We start from the raw sequence: 19,534 nt of genomic DNA, 5'->3' as shown, positions 1-19,534 counted from the left end.
TTTTATTTATTCACTTGCATTAGAAATCAATACATGGTGGATGATGAAGGAATTAAAAATATATAAATTTTAAACAAAATTATTATATTATATTAATCTGGGGTTTATTTTTATAAAAATCTGAGAGGTGATGAGCTTCTAAGGACGTATGAGAATGTTATTTAATGAAAGAACCTTGATTGCCATATATTACAACTATATTAAAAAATCCATGAAAAAAAAAATCTTAGTTTAAGTTCTTGCATTCTCTCCGTTTGAGTAAATTGTTAGAATAATGCAATTTTAACTTAGAATTTGTTTGTATAGATTTGTTTATATAGATGTGTTTTAAGCACTAAAATTACATGTTGATAAAAAAATGCATACGTTTGTTATTTACCTTCTTCTGGAGTTTTTATGTTCAGGTTCAAAAATAGTGACCATAATAATTTTGGATGGTTATTAAGAAAGATTTTAACTTGTCATTAAATTAGTTTAGTAAGTTGTTATTCTGAGACGTCTTGAAGCAGCCTGAAGACACCGGCAGGTTCTAGACAGTTTACAGCAGCATCACAGCCGTGCTATATCCAGCAGTACTGGATTTACTAAAAAATTTTTTTAATTTAGTACTATTTGCTATTACTCAAATATAATAAGTATTTAACAATTGAATTACATTTGGGTTTATTGGTATAATCACAAAAAATAAAATAGTTAAAAAAAAACCTAACTTGCAGATTCAGTAGTGATATGTGTAACAAATGTACTGTCCACCTTGATACAATCTGAATTATGCTTTAATATCTTTTCTTTAACATCTTCTACGTTTCTTTACAGTAATCAATCTCAATCTGATACAGAGACCGAATGGAGCTTATCTGAAACTTATGTACATGTAGAAGGGTGAGTTTTTCCCTCTCGGACTCCTTTATTAAAGCTTTTCAAAAACAAACATAAGTCTAGTCGGAAATCAGATATCATGTGGTCCATGTGCCTCAACAGTAATTTAAGAACCATACTGTAGCCATTCAGAACTGCACAGGTTGTCTAAAAGTACATGTGAAAAACAAACATTGTGTTCACCATGAGACAGTCTGAGTTGTGTTTTAATATTTGATCATATTTCTTTACAGTGATGAATCTCAAACTGATACAGAGAATACATGGAGCTTATCTGAACATCATGAACATGTAGAAAGGTGATACTTAAGCATTAATACTAATACTTATACTAACAATACTAGGCACCCGAACTAATACTAGTACTAACAATACTTAAACACCCCCATGATTCAGAAGCTTGTAGATTGACTTTTTAAAGTCATAACTTAAAGTAATTACTTCCTGTATGACTTTATCAGTTTCACACATCAGAAACCACACATCACAAAATGATCTGAACCTCATGAGTGTCAAGAACTAACCTTAGGTCACCAAAAGACGTAGCTTTAGCGGTTAGCCCTTTGTTGCGTGAATGGTAAACCCAAATGCGGAAAAACACGAGTAGGGAGAATAATCACGCTATTCAGTCTAAGGACTCTCACAAATGGGGAGCAAGGAAGGACACAATCTAACCCGCGTCCTATAAACACACACTCAATCAGAAAGCAAAGCCAAGAAAGTGAGTACTCACGATTTGATGAACGATTCGGAAATGGCATGGGCAAACTCAATGACTAAGCGATGTGCTATGGTTTGTTTACTCCTTTTATGCTTCCTGGTTCGTGACTGCTTAACTTCCGGGTCCTAGTGCCGGTTGTAGACCCTGTGTGCATGACAGTACCCCCCTGTCCAGGACCGGCTCCAGACGGTCCTGGGGTGGAGGATACCCTGTGACAGTAGTCCCGGATGAGCTTGGGGTCGAGGATGAACTGCGCTGGGATCCAAGATCGCTCCTCATCGCGAGTCGAGGATCTGTCACATGGTGTAGGCGGGACCGCCGTCAATGATTCGGGGAGGAGGAGCATTTATGGGTGAAGTGATGAAGGGTTTTAGTTGAGAAATATGGAACACTGGGTGGATCCGGAGCGCCGCAGGCAGCTGGAGCCGGTAGGTGACAGGGTTGTTCTGTAGATTGATGCGGTATGGACCGATGAACCTTGGTGAAAGTTTCCGAGATTCTGTGTGTAGATAGAGGTTTTTTGTTGAGAGCCATACAGTACCTTGTCACCTACTTTATACAAACATCCCAGAGGGTGTCAACGGCGGTGTTGGGTGATGTAGCTGGCATTGGTACATTAGATGGCACGGTTGGCTTGACTCCATAGCCGTCGACACCTACGGACCAACTGTTGGGCCGATGGAACGTCAACCTCCGGTTCTTGAAGGGCGAACATCGGAGGTTGGAATCCATAGCATACCTCAAATGGGCTTAAGTTGGTAACCGAGGAGACGTGAGGTTTTGAGACAGTTCTGCCCTTGTAAGGTAGCTGCCCAGGAGCGCTGGCGATCAGAAACAAAACATCTCAGGTAGCGCTCCAGCTGTTGGTCGGTCCGTTCCGTCTGACCATTAGTCTGGCGGTGGTAACCGGAGGACAGACTAGTGGTGGAATTGATCAGACAGCAGATGGCCTTCCAGAACCGGGCGGTAAACTGGGGCCCTCTGTCCGAGATGATGTCCTTGGGGAACCCATGCAGACAGACTACGTGTTCCAATATCAGCTCGGCGATGTCCTTGGCTGATGGGAGTCCGGTGAGGGCCACCAGGTGAGCTGCTTTGGAGAACTGGTCGACGATCATGAGAATATTATTTTTTCCCTTCGGAAACCGGCAGGCCTGTGATGAAGTCCAAGGCGATGTGCGCCCAGGGCCGTCGAGAAATGGGAAGAGGTTGGAACTCTCCGGGGGTGGGTCGATTTGTGTCCTTAGCCCTGGCGCACACTGGGCACGCCTGAACGAACTGCTCAATGTCCTTCTTCATGGAGGGCCACCAGAACACCCGTTTCAGGAACAGCAAAGTCCGACGGGCGAGGAGTGGCCCCACTGGAGGACCTCAGATCTTAAAGGTTGGGGCACATAGAGTCGTCCAGGAGCAAACCTGCCGGCCCGGCCTCCGCAGCCTGAGCCTGGCGAACCCTCGTTTCTAAATCCCATTGGAGGGGTGCAATGATGCGTGAAGTTGCCATGACAGGCACGGGGTCCACCCGGGGAATGTATTCCTCCTGTTGTCGGGATAGGGCATCAGCCTTGGTGTTTTTAGACCCCAGGCGGTATGACAGATGGAAGTTGCTCTGTTCAAAAAATAATGCCCACCTTGCCTGTCGTGGATTGAGTTGTTTGAGGCTCCTGATGGTGATGAGGTTCTGGTGATCCGTCCACACAATGAATGGCTCACTGGCGCCCTGGAGCCAGTGACGCCATTCCTCCAAGGCCCACTTTATGCATAACAGCTCGCGGTCCCCTACCCTGTTTTGCTGCTGAGGGTCAAATTTCTTGGAGAAGAAGCCACATGGGTGTAGCTTCTGGTCTGGACCTCATTGGGAGAGAACAGCGCCGGTGCCCACATCCGACGCATCCACCTCCGCAACGAACGGTTGGTTGGCATCTGGACGAAGAAGAATAGGGGCGGTGGTGAAGTGGTGACAAAGTTCTTGAAATGCAGAGATGGCAGCAGACGTGAGTTGGAAGGGATGAGATGAGGGCCTAGTCAGACGGGTCAGTCGTGCTGCAACTGTTCTGTAGCCCTGGATGCGATGATAGAAGTTTGCAAACCCGAGAAACCGTTGAAGCTGTTTGAGAGTCCTGGGTAGGGGCCAATGACAAACAGCCTCTAGTTTCCCGTAGGCAAAGTTTAGTGCAGGTCAGCCCCCACTGGAGGACTCGGTTTTGGTTCCATGAAATGAGGGGTCGTGCTGCAGCAGCCAGGGGTATCCGAGGATGATGGGAGGAGATGAGATAAATGTGAGGTGGAGTTAAATCTGTTCCTGGTGTTGGTCTATGGTGAGCGTAATGGGTTGAGTCTGGTGGGTGATAGGGCCGGATAAAAGGGGCCGACCATCAACAGAAGTGATTTTAACTGGCTGGGATAACGCCTCGATTTTTACCTCCAATTCTTTGGCATAGGTAGAGTCAATGAAGTTACCAGCGGCACTGGAGTCCATTTGTGGCCAAATTGGAGGGTTACCTGGACCGTGAGGCGTGCGATGGTGGCGCTGGTGGAGAGGTGGAGGGAGCCTATTGAGTCTCTCCTCGCACTCACCGAGGCCTCACGTTTCCCGGGTGCAACCCACAGTAAGCACACAAACCTCCTCGATACCGTCGTTCGCGTTCTGCCACGGTCAGGGAGGCACGTCCTAGTTGCATGGGTTCCCCGGCTCCGGTGTCAACCACGACAGGAGGTGGAGATCTGAAAAATCCGGTAGTGGTAGTGGTAAAGGCTGTAGGTGGTCGTGGTGTGGCGTAGGAGAAGGTGGGTGCAGGCGGCAGGGTCCTCGGGGCTGGTTTTGGGCGAGAGAGAAGGGGCTGATCAAAACGGAGGGCGAGCTGGATCGGGCCCCTCCAGTGTAGCGAGAAGCTCTTGCTCGGCGAGCTCGTGTTTTATTCGTGAAGTCAGTCCCTCGTAGAAGGATGTCCAAAGGGCGGCATCCCCCCAATTGGTCTGCACAGCAAGGGTCTGGAATTCAGCTGCATACTGGCTCCCGGACGATCCTCCCTGCCGCAGATGGTAGAGTTTGGTGTCGGTATCCACCTTGCCCGCTGGGTGTTCGAAAATGAGTTTGAGTTGGAGGGTGAATTCGTTGTAGGAGTGGGCGGTGTCTGTATCTGCCCGTAAAACTGCCATGGCCCACTCAGCTGCCTGCCCGGATAGCAATGAAACCAGGAGAGCGATATGTAGCCAATCGGTGGAGTACTTGGTGGAATTGAACTCGAACACCAAATCAAGCGCTGTCAAAAACACACTACACTTCCCATCAGTGCCATCCCATTTATCTGGAAGTGCCAGAAATACATCAGAAGGACGGGAGGCCGTCTAGCTGCGCTATCCACAGCCGCACGGAGATCCGCGTTCTCCCGCCGAAGCTCCGCGACCTCGGGATTCCGAAATGGCATGGGCAAACTCAATGACTAAGCGATGTGCTATGGTTTGTTTACTCCTTTTATGGAGTACCGCTTAACTTCCTTCCACTTCCGTCCTAGTGCCGGTCGTGGACGGAGTGTGCATGACAATGAGTACGTAGAAGCTGATTTGGGACAATGCCAATTGTTAAAAGTAAAAATAACTATAAAAATAAAATTGAATTAAATTGAATTTTTCCTTATGACTCCTTTATTGAAGAAATATTAAAACAAACCTCAATTTTACATAACATGGAGTTAGCCAGCTAGTTATAATTGTAGAATCATAGAATCAGTTACAGAATCTTTGTAATTAAAGGCTGCTTTCATGTAAATGTTCCAAATAATGTATTGTATGCTGCAGGTTAAAAGATTTGCGATAAATTAGGGAAATTTTGCGAAAATATCTTTTATGCACTGAAATTACATGTTGATGAAAAATGCCTACATTTGTTATTTACCTTCCTGTGGAGTTTCATGTTCAGATACAAAAATAGTGACCATAATGATTTGTGATGGTAATTAAGAAATATTTTAATTTGTCAATAACGTAGTTTGATAAGTTGTTATTCTGAGACGTCTTGAAGCTGCCTGAAGACACCGGCAGGTTCTAGACAGTTTATAGCAGCATCACAGCCGTGCTATATCCAGCAGTACAGCACACATTTTCATTCGCTATTCCTCAAATACTGTAAAAGTATTTAACAATTGAATTACATTTGTGTTCATTGTTATAATCAAAAAGAATGTTTTAACTGCCTTAGAAACTTCAGTAGTGATATGTGTAAAAAATGTTCTGTTCACCTTGATACAATCTGAATTATGCTTTAATATATTTTCTTTAACATCATCTACATTTCTTCACAGTAATCAATCTCAATCTGATACAGAGACCGAATGGAGCTTATCTGAAACTTATGTACATGTAGAAGGGTAAGTTTTTTCCTCTTAGACACCCTTTATTGAAGCTATACAAAAACAAACATAAGTCCAGTTGGAAATCAGATATCATGTGGTCCATGTGCCTCAACAGTGATTTAACTGTCCAAATTACAGCCTAATCATTTGTGTTAATGTAGGGGAAAAGAGTTGTGCTCAGTCAAAACTTCGAAAGTTAACTAAAAATTTTCTTTAAAAAAAAAAAAAAAAAAACTGTTTTAATGTTTATATACCAAGTACGATCTAGTTTGCTAATAATCCAAGTGGTTTTACCTTGTTAAAAAATGTAGAGAAATTCAGTAATAAGGAACATGTTAAGCAAAGCATTTTTATGAATTTAAGAAATACACATTAAAAGTTACATTCTTTTATAACAAATATTTCAGTATTTATAATTACTTAAAGGTTGCTAAATTAGTTTAGCCAGGTAATAGTTCACCTTATAATTTATGAAACTACAGTATATACAGTTCTTCATAAGGTCAGAAGAAGGTATACAGTAAGTAATTAGTTTAATTAAGTTTAAGTAAGTAGTTTGTTTAATTTTTTTAATTTTAGTATTTAATTTGTTTAGTAATAATATGTTATAATAAATGTTGACCTCTGCTCTAATGTCTGCTCATACTTTTACAGAAGTTCTCCTCAACCTGATGAAAATAATGCAGATAATCCATCTACAACTGATGAGAATGAAACACGGTCAGTGGTTATATGAGACTCCTTAATCAAAGATATTCAAAAACTAACTGTATCATGGCTCAAGGTAGCTTACATTAATGGCAATAGATGAGCCCAACGCAAATGAAAACATTATTTGGGTGTCCAGGTTTGTTCAGCAGTTGAAGTTTTTAGAATACTGACTTTTTTTTACTTCTGGAACCCATGAGTAAACCTCAGTAAGAACCATAGAGACAGTTTCACTTTTAGCCATTTAGAACTGCACAGTTTACCTAAAAGTACATGTGAAAAACAAACATCATGTTCACCATGAGACAGTCTGAGTTGTGTTTTAATATTTCTTTACAGTGATGAATCTCAAACTGATACAGAGAATACATGGAGCTTATCTGAACATCATGAACATGTAGAAGGGTGAGTTTTTTTTTTAATTAAGTTTAAGTTAGTAGTTAGTTAAATTTAATGAATTTTAGTAGTTAATTTGTTCAGTAATAAAATGTTATAGTAAATGTTGAACTCTGCTCATGCTTTGTACAGAAGTTCTCCTCAAGCTGATGAAAATAATGCAGATAATCCATCTACACCTGATGAGGAAAAAACACGGTCAGTGTTTATACGAAACTCCTTTAAAGGCTGCTTTCTTGTAAATGTTCCAAATAATGTATTCTATGATGTAGGTTACAGGATTTGTGATCAATTAGCAAAGCTAACTAATGATTTTCTTTAAAACAAACAAGCACCCTATAAAACTGTTTATGAACCTAGACCAATCTAGTATGTGCTCAATCAAAATATCAAAAGCTTTTTCTTTTTGTTTTAAGTCAACCTATAATAATGTTAAAAAATGGAGAAATACCTAGTTTGCTAAAAATCCGAGTTGTTTTACCTCATTTGGCAGTTTAAGCCAAGTAACAGGTAACATTGTTGAGTTATATGTTCTCATTAATCATATAAATTTATGTTTTGTTATGTATTTATTTATTATTATTATTTATTTTAGATTATACTACTGACTGTTGTATGCCAAAAATGTGCGAGAGTTCGTTGTGCACAAGTGTTAACAAACGGGACTTTTATTTAGACTCTAGTTGTGAATGTTGAACTTATTGCTGTGTACTTCTTTTTTTTTTTTTGTGTGTGTGTGATTGCTTCTCCCTCGAGCTCTGATGTTTTACCAGTGCGTTGAGATGTAAACGAACAAATAAATAATACTAAGAAGTTATATCTGGATTATTATTAAATGGATGGATGACAACAACATATTGCACATAGACATGACGGATAGAAATGAAACTTTAACAGGTTATGGGCCCAGGCGCGCCAATGCTACGGGAGGAAGATGGCAGAGGCTAGTTTTTGACGGAGACGAAAACAACTACGAACTATGGGAAGTGAAATTTCTTGGCCATCTGAGAATAATGGGTTTAAAAGAAACAATACTGTCTACCGGGGACATAGACGAGGAAACTAATGAGGAGTGCTACGCTGAACTAATTCAATTTCTCGATGATAAAAGCTTGTCACTGGTGATGCGAGAGGCGACTGATGACGGCAGGAAAGCTCTGCAAATACTTCGAAATCACTACGCTAGTCAGGGTAAGCCTAGAATTATCGCCCTATACACTGAACTAACTTCGTTAAAGAAGGAATCTGACGAGACGATAACAGACTACATCATCCGAGCTGAGAAAGCGGTGACTTCGCTAAGAAACGCAAAAGAAGTAATAAGTGACGGTCTGATAATAGCTATGATCCTAAAGGGCCTGCCAGATTCCTACAAACCTTTCGCTATCCATACTACACAGAGTAGTGAAGAGTTGACTTTTACCCAGTTCAAAAGCAAACTAAGAAGCTATGAAGAGACAGAAAAATTTGATGATAAACCCAAATCTGACAATGTGATGAAAGTGCACATAGCATCCGTGACCTGCTACGGATGTGGAAACCGCGGTCATATTGCGCGCGATTGCCGCCAAAAAAGGCGTACCTAAGTGGTGCAACTACCATAGAAGTTCAACACACAGTGATGAGACATGCCGCCGGAGAAAGGACGGACACAAAGATGAAGCAAAACAGGCTGCAGAAAAACAAGAGGAGCATGAGAAAGAACAAACATTTGAGACTTAAAGAAAATGACACATTTGAATTGACAACTCTACCAGAGGGCAGAAAGACAGTAGGGGGAAAGATGGGTATATGCCCTTAAAGAAAATGCAGAAACAGGAAAAATCTTCAAGGCTAGGTATGTTGCAAAGGGATACAACCAAACTGAAGGCATAGACTACCATGAAACATTTGCTCCTACAGCAAATCTCACCTCAGTACGGGCATTAATGCAAATAGCTGCTCAGAACAATTTCTTAGTTCATCAGATGGATGTCAAAACAGCATACTTACATGTTTCAATAGAGGAAGACATATACTTAGAACAACCAGAGGGTTTTGAAGAAACATCTGACATAGGAGACAAGTTAGTATGCAAGTTGAAAAAATCTCTGTATGGTCTAAAGCAGTCTGGAAGAAACTGGTACGAACTTTTAAATGATCATTTGGAACAAAACAACTTTGAAAGAAATCAGTCTGATCACTGTGTGTATAGAAAGCAGATTGAAAATGAGACAATCATAGTGATCATCTGGGTAGATGATTTGATAATTGCAGCAAGCAGTAACGATCAGCTCAACAGTTTTAAAGAAATAATGAAGTCCAAATTTAACATGAAGGATTTAGGAAAAATATCTTATTTTTTGGGGATCCAGTTTGCGCAAAAAGAGGGAGAAATTAAAATGAATCAGAAAAAGTACATCCTCAAAATGCTTGAAAGGTTTGGAATGTCAAACTGTAAACCAAAAGCTACCCCAAGTGAGTTAAAAGTGGGGTGTAATATGAATGAGGAAGAAAACAACAACGAGATTGAGAACCCCAAAGAATACCGGGAACTTGTTGGAAGCTTGATCTATGCAATGACCTGTACCAGACCAGACATTAGCTGGATAGTCAGTAAACTGTCACAAACCCTTGCAAAGCCTAAAACACATGACTTAGTAGCTGCTAGACATGTCCTGAGATACCTAAAAGGTACAGCTGACTACGAGCTGTGTTACAAGAAAACAGACAAGACTTTAAGTCTAATAGCATTCAGTGATTCTGACTGGGCATCTTCTGTAGAAGATAGGCGTAGCACTTCAGGATACTGTTTCAGCCTGACAGAACAAGGCCCTGCTATCTCATGGAAGTCTAAGAAACAGCCGACAGTGGCACTGTCGACTTGCGAAGCTGAATACATTGGTCTAGCAAACACTACTCAGGAAAGCATGTACCTAACTCAACTGCTAAATGGCATGGACAGTAGTGTTTACACTTGCACCACAATATATGGTGATAACCAGGGGGCCATTGCACTGAGTAGAAATCCAGTGAATAGATCTAGATCTAAACACATTGATGTGAAATATCACTTTATCCGTGATGCTGTCAGTAAGGGAAGAGTACATATTGTGTACTGCTCAACAGAAGACATGGTGGCAGACATTTTGACAAAATCTGTTTCAAAAATTAAAATTCTAAAGTTCAAAGGATTTCTGTTTGGGAACTAAATATTTGTGATGACATTGTACATGGCTTAAGATGATGAGAACAAGTGGGGGTGTTGAGTTATATGTTCTCATTAATCATATAAATTTATGTTTTGTTATGTATTTATTTATTATTATTATTTTTATTTATTTTAGATTATACTACTGACTGTTGTATGCCAAAAATGTGCGGGAGTTCGTTGTGCACAAGTGTTAACAAACGGGACTTTTATTTAGACTCTAGTTGTGAATGTTGAACTTAGTGCTGTGTACTTCGTTTTTTTTTTTTGTGTGTGATTGCTTCTCCCTCGAGCTCTGATGTTTTACCAGTGCCTTGAGATGTAAACGAACAAATAAATAATACTAAGAAGTTATATCTGGATTATTATTAAATGGATGGATGACAACAACATATTGCACATAGACATGACGGATAGAAATGAAACTTTAACAAACATCAAACGTTGAACAAATATTACATGCTTATGTATGTAAACAAAGCATTTAAATAAATTTAAGAGTAACATAAGATACATTATTTCATGACAAACATTTCAGCATGTTATTATGTATCTGTCTATGTCATATAGTCCATCATTTTTTAATCACCACAGCAAGAATCAAACCAAATGATTTGTTCAATAAAAATCAAGCTGTGTTGCAATAATATTTAAATATTTAATAATTTTTAATAATATGTATTAATGTAAGATGTAGTTGGTCACCTGACCAAGTTATTTAAACAGACTTCTATGAATTTGAAGGCTTTCACGTGTAATTGTTCCAAATAATGTTTTGTATGATATCGGGGAGAAGATATGTGCTCAGTTAAAATATTTAAATACAACTTCTTCTTTGACTTTTGGCTGTTCCCTAACGATTAAAGATTTCACAAGGAAAGGAAAAAAGGAGGAATTATTATTAAAATTGTCCTCTGGTAAATGCCTGGAAATCTAAATCCTAATATTCATTTTGATAATACAACCAGGAAGCGTTTTACTATATATTTTTTTTAACTTACATATTTTACCTGAGTGGAAGTTCTGACAATTCTAAATATTTTAAAACGTGCATATTTTTTTTTCAGTGTAGTGTATAAATGAGATTTATACAGTCTCTTGCATTAGAAATCAAAATATAGTAGATGATGAAGGAATAAAAAAAAATTCAGTTTAAACAAAAATCGTATATTAAACTTAGGTTTGTTATAAAAAAAAGCTGAGAGCTGATGAGCTTCTAGAAACTTATGAGAATGCTATTTAATGAAAGAAGGTCAGGACCTTGATTGGCATACATTACAACTATAAAAAAAAATATGTAACAAAAAATTCTCAATTCAAGTGCTTGCTTTCCCTTTCTTTGAATTAATTGTTAAAATAATGCAATTTTAACTTATAATTTGTTCATGACAAATGTGCACATTTATTATGTACCTTCATCTGACCTACTGAGGATTTAATGTTTAGGTACAAAAATAGTGACCATAATGATTTGTGATGGTTATTAATAAAGATATTAATTTGTCAATAAAGTAGTTTCAGTATTTTTTTTTGAGATGTCTTAATATACTCAGCAGTACAACAGACACTTTCATGCGCTATTCCTCAAATATAATATGTGTTTAACAATATAATTACATTTGTGTCCATTGTTATATTCACAAAGAACAAAACAGTTAAAAAAGAAACTAACATACAGATTTCAGTAGTGATATGTGTAACAAATGTTGTGTTCGCCTTGAGACAATCTGAATTATACTTCAATAACTTTTCTTTAACATCTTTAACATCTCTTTACAGTGATCAATCTGAATCTGATACAGAGACCGAATGGAGCTTATCTGAAACTTATGAACATGTAGAAGGGTGAGTTTTTCCCTCTCAGACTCCTTTATTGATGCTATACAAAAACAAACATAAATCTAGTCGGAAATCAGATATCATGTGGTTAACTTTTAATTTGTTTATATAAATATGTTTAAAGCACTGAAATTACATGTTGATGAAAAATGCGTACGTTTGTTATTTACCTTCGTCTGGAGTTTCATGTTCACGTACAAAAATAGTAAGCATAATGATTTGTGATGGTTATTAAGAAATATTTTAATTTGTCAATAACGTAGTTTGATAAGTTGTTATTCTGAGACGTCTTGAAGCTGCCTGAAGACACCGGCAGGTTCTAGACAGTTTAGAGCAGCATCACAGCCGTGCTATATCCAGCAGTACAGCACACATTTTCATTCGCTATTCCTCAAATACTGTATAATAAGTATTTAACAATTGAATTACATTTGTGTTCATTGTTATAATCAAAAGGAATATATTTTTTAAACTGACTTAGAAACTTCAGTAGTGATATGTGTAACAAATATACTGTTCACCTTGATACAATCTATTTTATGCTTTAATATCTTTTCTTTAACATCTTCTACATTTCTTCACAGTAATCATTCTCAATCTGATACAGAGACCGAATGGAGCTTATCTGAAACTTATGTACATGTAGAAGGGTGAGTTTTTCCCTCTCAGACACCCTTTATTGAAGCTATACAAAAACAAACATAAGTCTAGTCAGTAATCAGATATCATGTGGTCCATGTGCCTCAACAGTGATTTAACTGTCCAAATTACAGCCTAATCATTTGTGTTAATGTAGGGGAAAAGAGTTGTGCTCAGTCAAAACTTTAAAAGTTAACTAAGGACTTTCTTTTAAAGAAAAAAAAAATAATAATAATAAAGCTGTTTTAATGTTTATATACCAAGTACGATCTAGTTTGCTAATAGGCCAAGTGGTTTTACCTTGTTAAAAAAATGTAGAGAAATTCAGTAATACGGAACATGTTAAGCAAAGCATTTTTATGAATTTAGGAATTACACATTAAAAGTTACATTCATTTATAACAAATATTTCAGTATTTATAATTACTTAAAGGTTGCTAAATTAGTTTAGCCAGGTAATAGTTCACCTTATAATTTATGAAACTACAGTATATACAGTTCTTCATAAGGTCAGAAGAAGGTATACAGTAAGTAATTAGTTTAATTAAGTTTAAGTAAGTAGTTTGTTTAATTTTATTAATTTTAGTATTTAATTTGTTTAGTAATAATATGTTATAATAAATGTTGACCTCTGCTCTAATGTCTGCTCATACTTTTACAGAAGTTCTCCTCAACCTGATGAAAATAATGCAGATAATCCATCTACAACTGATGAGAATGAAACACGGTCAGTGGTTATATGAGACTCCTTAATCAAAGATATTCAAAAACTAACTGTATCATGGCTTAAGGTAGCTTACATTAATGGCAATAGAGGAGCCCAACGCAAATAAAAACTTTATTTGGGTGTCCAGGTTTGTTCAGCAGTTGAAGTTTTTAGAATACTGACTTTTTTTTTTACTTCTGGAACCCATGAGTAAACCTCAGTAAGAACCATAGAGACAGTTTCACTTTTAGCCATTTAGAACTGCACAGTTTACCTAAAAGTACATGTGAAAAACAAACATCATGTTCACCATGAGACAGTCTGAGTTGTGTTTTAATATTTCTTTACAGTGATGAATCTCAAACTGATACAGAGAATACATGGAGCTTATCTGAACATCATGAACATGTAGAAGGGTGGGTTTTTTTTTTTAATTAAGTTTAAGTTAGTAGTTAGTTACATTTAATGTATTTTATGAGTTAATTTGTTCAGTAATAAAATGTTATAGTAAATGTTGAACTCTGCTCACACTTTGTACAGAAGTTCTCCTCAAGCTGATGAAAATAATGCAGATAATCCATCTACACCTGATGAGGAAAAAACACGGTCAGTGTTTATACGAAACTCCTTTAAAGGCTGCTTTCTTGTAAATGTTCCAAATAATGTATTCTATGATGTAGCTTACAGGATTTGTGATCAATTAGCAAAGCTAACTAATGATTTTCTTAAAAACAAACAAGCACCCTATAAAACTGTTTATGAACCTAGACCAATCTAGTATGTGCTCAATCAAAATATAAAAAGCTTTTTCTTTTTGTTTTAAGTCAACCTATAATAATGTTAAAAAATGGAGAAATACCTAGTTTGCTAAAAATCTGAGTTGTTTTACCTCATTTGGCAGTTTAAGCCAAGTAACAGGTAACATCAAACGTTGAACAAATACATGTTACATGCTTATGTATGTAAAGAAAGCCTTTAAATGAATTTAAAAATTACACAAGATACATTATTACATGACAAACATTTCAGCATGTTATTATGTATCTGTCTATGTCATATAGTCCATCATTTTTTAATCACCACAGCAAGAATCAAACCAAATGATTTATTCAAATAAAATCAAGCTGTGTTGCAAAAATATTTAAATATTTAATAATATTTAATAATATGTATTCTTGTAAGATGTAGTTGGTCACCTGACCAAGTTATTTAAACAAACTTCTATGAATTTGAAGGCTATTCACCTGTAATTGTTCCAAATAATGTTTTGTATGATATCGGGGAGAAGATATGTGCTCAGTTAAAATATTTAAATACAACTTCTTCTTTGACTTTTGGCTGTTCCCTAACGATTAAAGATTTCACAAGGAAAGGAAAAAAGGAGGAATTATTATTAAAATTGTCCTCTGGTAAATGCCTGGAAATCTAAATCCTAATATTCATTTTGATAATACAACCAGGAAGCGTTTTACTATATATTTTTTTTTACTTACATATTTTACTTGAGTGGAAATTCTGACAATTCTAAATATTTTGAAACGTGCATAATTTTTTTTCAGTATAGTGTATAAATGAGATTTATACAGTCTCTTGCATTAGAAATTAAAATATAGTAGATGATGAAGAAATAAAAAAAAATCAGTTTAAACAAAAATCGTATATTAAACTTAGGTTTGTTATAAAAAAAAAGCTGAGAGCTGATGAGCTTCTAAGAACTTATGAGAATGCTATTTAATGAAAGAAGATCAGGACCTTGATTGGCATACATTACAACTATAAAATAAAAATATGTAACAAAAAAATCGCAATTCAAGTGCTTGCTTTCCCTTTCTTTAAATTAATTGTTACATTAATGCAATTTTAACTTATAATTTGTTTATGACAAATGTGCACATTTATTATGTACCTTCATCTGACCTACTGAGGATTTCATGTTTAGGTACAAAAATAGTGACCATAATGATTTGTGATGGTTATTAATAAAGATATTAATTTGTCAATAAAGTAGTTTCAGTATTTTTTTTTTTGAGATGTCTTAATACACCCAGCAGAACAACAGACACTTTCATGCGCTATTTCTCAAATATAATACGTATTTAACAATATAATTACATTTGTGTCCATTGTTATATTCACAAAGAACAAAACAATTAAAAAAGAAACTAACATACATATTAGAGTAGTGATATGTGTAACAAATGTTGTGTTCGCCTTGAGACAATCTGAATTATACTTCAATAACTTTTCTTTAACATCTTTAACATCTCTTTACAGTGATCAATCTGAATCTGATACAGAGACCGAATGGAGCTTATCTGAAACTTATGAACATGTAGAAGGGTGAGTTTTTCCCTCTCAGACTCCTTTATTGATGCTATACAAAAACAAACATAAATCTAGTTGGAAATCAGATATCATGTGGTTAACCTTTAATTTGTTTATATAAATATGTTTTAAGCACTGAAATTACATGTTGATGAAAAATGCGTACGTTTGTTATTTACCTTCGTCAAAAATAGTGACCATAATGATTTTAATGGTTATTAAGAAATATTTTAATTTGTCAATAACGTAGTTTGATAAGTTGTTATTCTGAGATGTCTTGAAGCTGCCTGAAGACACCGGCAGGTTCTAGACAGTTTATAGCAGCATCACAGCCGTGCTATATCCAGCAGTACAGCACACATTTTCATTCCTTAAATACTGTATAATAAGTATTTTACAATTGAATTACATTTGTGTTCATTGTTATAATCAAAAAGAATAGATTTTTTAAACTGACTTAGAGGCTTCAGTAGTGATATCTGTAACAAATGTACTGTTCACCTTGATACAATCTAAATTATGCTTTAATATCTTTTCCTTAACATCATCTACATTTCTTTACAGTGATCAATCTCAATCTGATACAGAGACCGAATGGAGCTTATCTGAAACTTATGTACATGTAGAAGGGTGAGTTTTTCCCTCTCAGACTCCTTTATTGAAGCTATACAAAAACAAACATAAGTCTAGTCAGTAATCAGATATCATGTGGTCCATGTGCCTCAACAGTGAGCTAACTGTCCAAATTACAGCCTAATCATTTGTGTTAATGTAGGGGAAAAGAGTTGTGCTCAGTCAAAACTTAGTTAACTAAGGACTTTCTTTAAAATAATAATAATAATAATAAAGCTTATATTATATATATTATATATTGGTGTTTATATACCAAGTACGATCTAGTTTGCTAATAAGCCAAGTGGTTTTACCTTGTTAAAAAAATTTAGAGAAATTCAGTAATATGGAACATGTTAAGCAAAGCATTTTTATGAATTCAGGAATTACACAATAAAAGTTACATTCTTCCATAACAAATATTTCAGTATTTATAATTACTTAAAGGTTAATAAATTAGTTTAGCAAGGTAATAGTTCACATTATAATTTATGAAACTACAGTATATACAGTTCTTCATAAGGTCAGAAGAAGGTATACAGTAAGTAATTAGTTTAATTAAGTTTAAGTAAGTAGTTCGTTGAATTTTATTAATTTTAGTAGTTAATTTGTTCAGTAATAATATGTTATAGTAAATGTTGACCTCTGCTCTAATGTCTGCTCATACTTTTACAGAAGTTCTCCTCAACCTGATGAAAATAATGCAGATAATCCATCTACAACTGATGAGAATGAAACACGGTCAGTGGTTATATGAGACTCCTTAATCAAAGATATTCAAAAACTAACTGTATCATGGCTCGAGGTAGCTTACATTAATGGCAATAGAGGAGCCCAACGCAAATGAAAACATTATTTGGGTGTCCAGGTTTGTTCAGCAGTTGAAGTTTTCAGAATACTGACTTTTTTAACTTCTGGAACCCATGAGTAAACCTCAGTAAGAACCAGAGGTGGGACAAAGTCATTGTTTGGCAAGTCACAAGTAAGTCTCAATTCATTGCCCTCAAGTCCCGAGTCAAGACAGGCAAGTCACGAGTCAAGACAGGCAAGTCCCGAGTCAAGTCCCAAGTCAAAGCCAACAAGTCTCAAGTCAAGTCCAAAGTCCTACGGTTTGACTTTCGAGTCTTTTCAAGTCTTTTTAGCAGAAAAATAAAATGTATACAGATTATGTATGGTTGTAAGATCTGTATTTATTAAACAAACCTTTTTTTATGAAAGAACATTGCTCAGATACATAAAAATACAAATGTTAGTAAATGCTAGTAGCAATGTAAAATGGTAGCACATATTCTCAATGAAGTAGGCTACTTCATACAAACAATAACGTTGTTTTCTTCACATAACATTAAAGAACTTTGCTCCCTACCATGTGTGATACACTCACGTAGACTACCTCATACAAACAATCCGGTGCTGTGTCGAAGTTGGTTCCCCCATCAGGATGCATTTTTTTAGCCCCACCCCCGTGAAAAGGCCACAGGGAACGCGCATTTAGGAGAAGGCTCGCCCGCGAAGGGGTTATGTGTGGACCACTGAGGTTCTACAGAGCGCGGTAAAGAATAAAAAGGACAGTTAATGTTTTTTAATCCCTGACGAACTCTAGCCAACAGGATGTGTTTCCCTTGTTATCTTGGACATATTTAGAATGATGAACCTCGGCTGAGTCACTTGTAGGCTGTAAACATGTCAGTATTTTGTCTGATATTTCATATCAAATATGCCTTTTCAGCAAAACCATAATGCCAAAATAGAGACCCGTCAGATACAGTCTCAAGACATTAATAATAATATTAATAATTATTATTATTATATATAAATTAATAATAATAATAATAATTATTATTATTATTATTATATTATAATTAAATATTATATATTATAATATTAATAATAATAAGTATTATTATAAATAAATATATAATAATAATAATAATAATAATAATAATAATAATAATTATTATTATTATTATTATTATTATTATGCGAGATAATTAGCATTTTATCCGTGTGATGTCAATTCACTAGGTCACATTATTTGAATAAACCCAAACTGCATATGAAAGAAATCAGTAAATCATGGGTAGTGTCTACCAGTGATTAAATATAAACAATACAACGCATGTACTGACATGTTTACAGCCTACAAGTGACTCAGCCGAGGTTCATCATTCTAAATATGTCCAAGATAACAAGGGAAACACATCCTGATGGCTAGAGTTCGTCAGGGGATTAAAAAACGCTAACAATTTCCCTTTTGGCCTTTACTGCGTTCCGTAGAAGCTCAGTGCTCCGCGCATATAGACAATGTTTTATAGCCAAACGAAACTACCTTCGCTATCATTTCGCGTGCAACTGGCGTGTGCACGTTGTTGTCACGTGTTGGACGCTGTCGAATCAAAAGAATCTACGGTACTTTGATTGGATGGCGTGCCGAATGCGCGCATGCGCTCTGTCACACACACGCGCACAGACACATAAACAGAGATAGAGCGGTCCGTGTTAACATACTTTTTATCTTTGGGCTTTTTATGGGAAGTAGCGAGTCTTTACAAGTCAATAGGCGCAAGTCCAAGTGAAAGTCCGAGTTATTTATGTTAAAGTCCAAGTCGAGTTGCAAGTCTTTTTATATTTTTGTCAAGTCGAGTCTAAAGTCATCAAATTCATGACTCGAGTCCAAGTCACATGACTCGAGTCCACACCTCTGGTAAGAACCATAGAGACAGTTTCACTTTTAGCCATTCAGAACTGCACAGTTTATCTAAAAGTACATGTGAAAAACAAACATCATGTTCACCATGAGACAGTCTGAGTTGTGTTTTAATATTTGATTATATTTCTTTACAGTGATGAATCTCAAACTGATACAGAGAATACATGGAGCTTATCTGAACATCATGAACATGTAGAAGGGTGAGTTTTTTTAAAATTAAGTTTAAGTTAATAGTTAGTTAAATTTAATGCATTTTAATAGTTAATTTATTCAGTAATAAAATGTTATAGTAAATGTTGAACTCTGCTCACACTTTGTACAGAAGTTCTCAAGCTGATGAAAATAATGCAGATAATCCATCTACACCTGATGAGGAAAAAACACGGTCAGTGTTTATACGAAACTCCTTCAAAGGTTGCTTTCTCGTAAAATGTTCCAAATAATGTATTCTATGATG

The 19,534-nt window shown here is 36.3% G+C and overlaps 1 protein-coding gene and 1 long non-coding RNA gene across 2 annotated transcripts in view; both read left to right on the top strand.

Annotated features, from left to right (window-relative positions):
• The first annotated feature begins 651 nt into the window (after positions 1-651).
• LOC128530677 (uncharacterized) lies at positions 652-7,574 on the top strand. Its single transcript, XR_008361142.1, has 5 exons — positions 652-1,178; positions 5,902-5,967; positions 6,607-6,672; positions 7,000-7,065; positions 7,189-7,574. It is a non-coding gene; the product is annotated as an uncharacterized LOC128530677 (long non-coding RNA).
• Positions 7,575-12,716: 5,142 nt separating this feature from the next.
• Positions 12,717-19,534, top strand: part of LOC128530626 (filaggrin-like) — a 113,483-nt gene continuing 106,665 nt past the window's right edge. The window contains exons 1-4 of the mRNA XM_053504674.1: positions 12,717-12,735; positions 13,386-13,451; positions 13,781-13,846; positions 13,971-14,036. The gene's annotated coding sequence lies outside the window, so the exon portion shown is untranslated. The remainder of the gene's footprint in view (positions 12,736-13,385; positions 13,452-13,780; positions 13,847-13,970; positions 14,037-19,534) is intronic.

This window comes from Clarias gariepinus, chromosome 9, assembly GCF_024256425.1.
Source record: "Clarias gariepinus isolate MV-2021 ecotype Netherlands chromosome 9, CGAR_prim_01v2, whole genome shotgun sequence".
Classification (NCBI taxonomy): Eukaryota; Metazoa; Chordata; class Actinopteri; order Siluriformes; family Clariidae; genus Clarias; species Clarias gariepinus.
The sequence above is the reverse complement of the archived record's forward strand: the minus strand, read 5'-3'. Positions and strand labels throughout refer to the sequence as shown.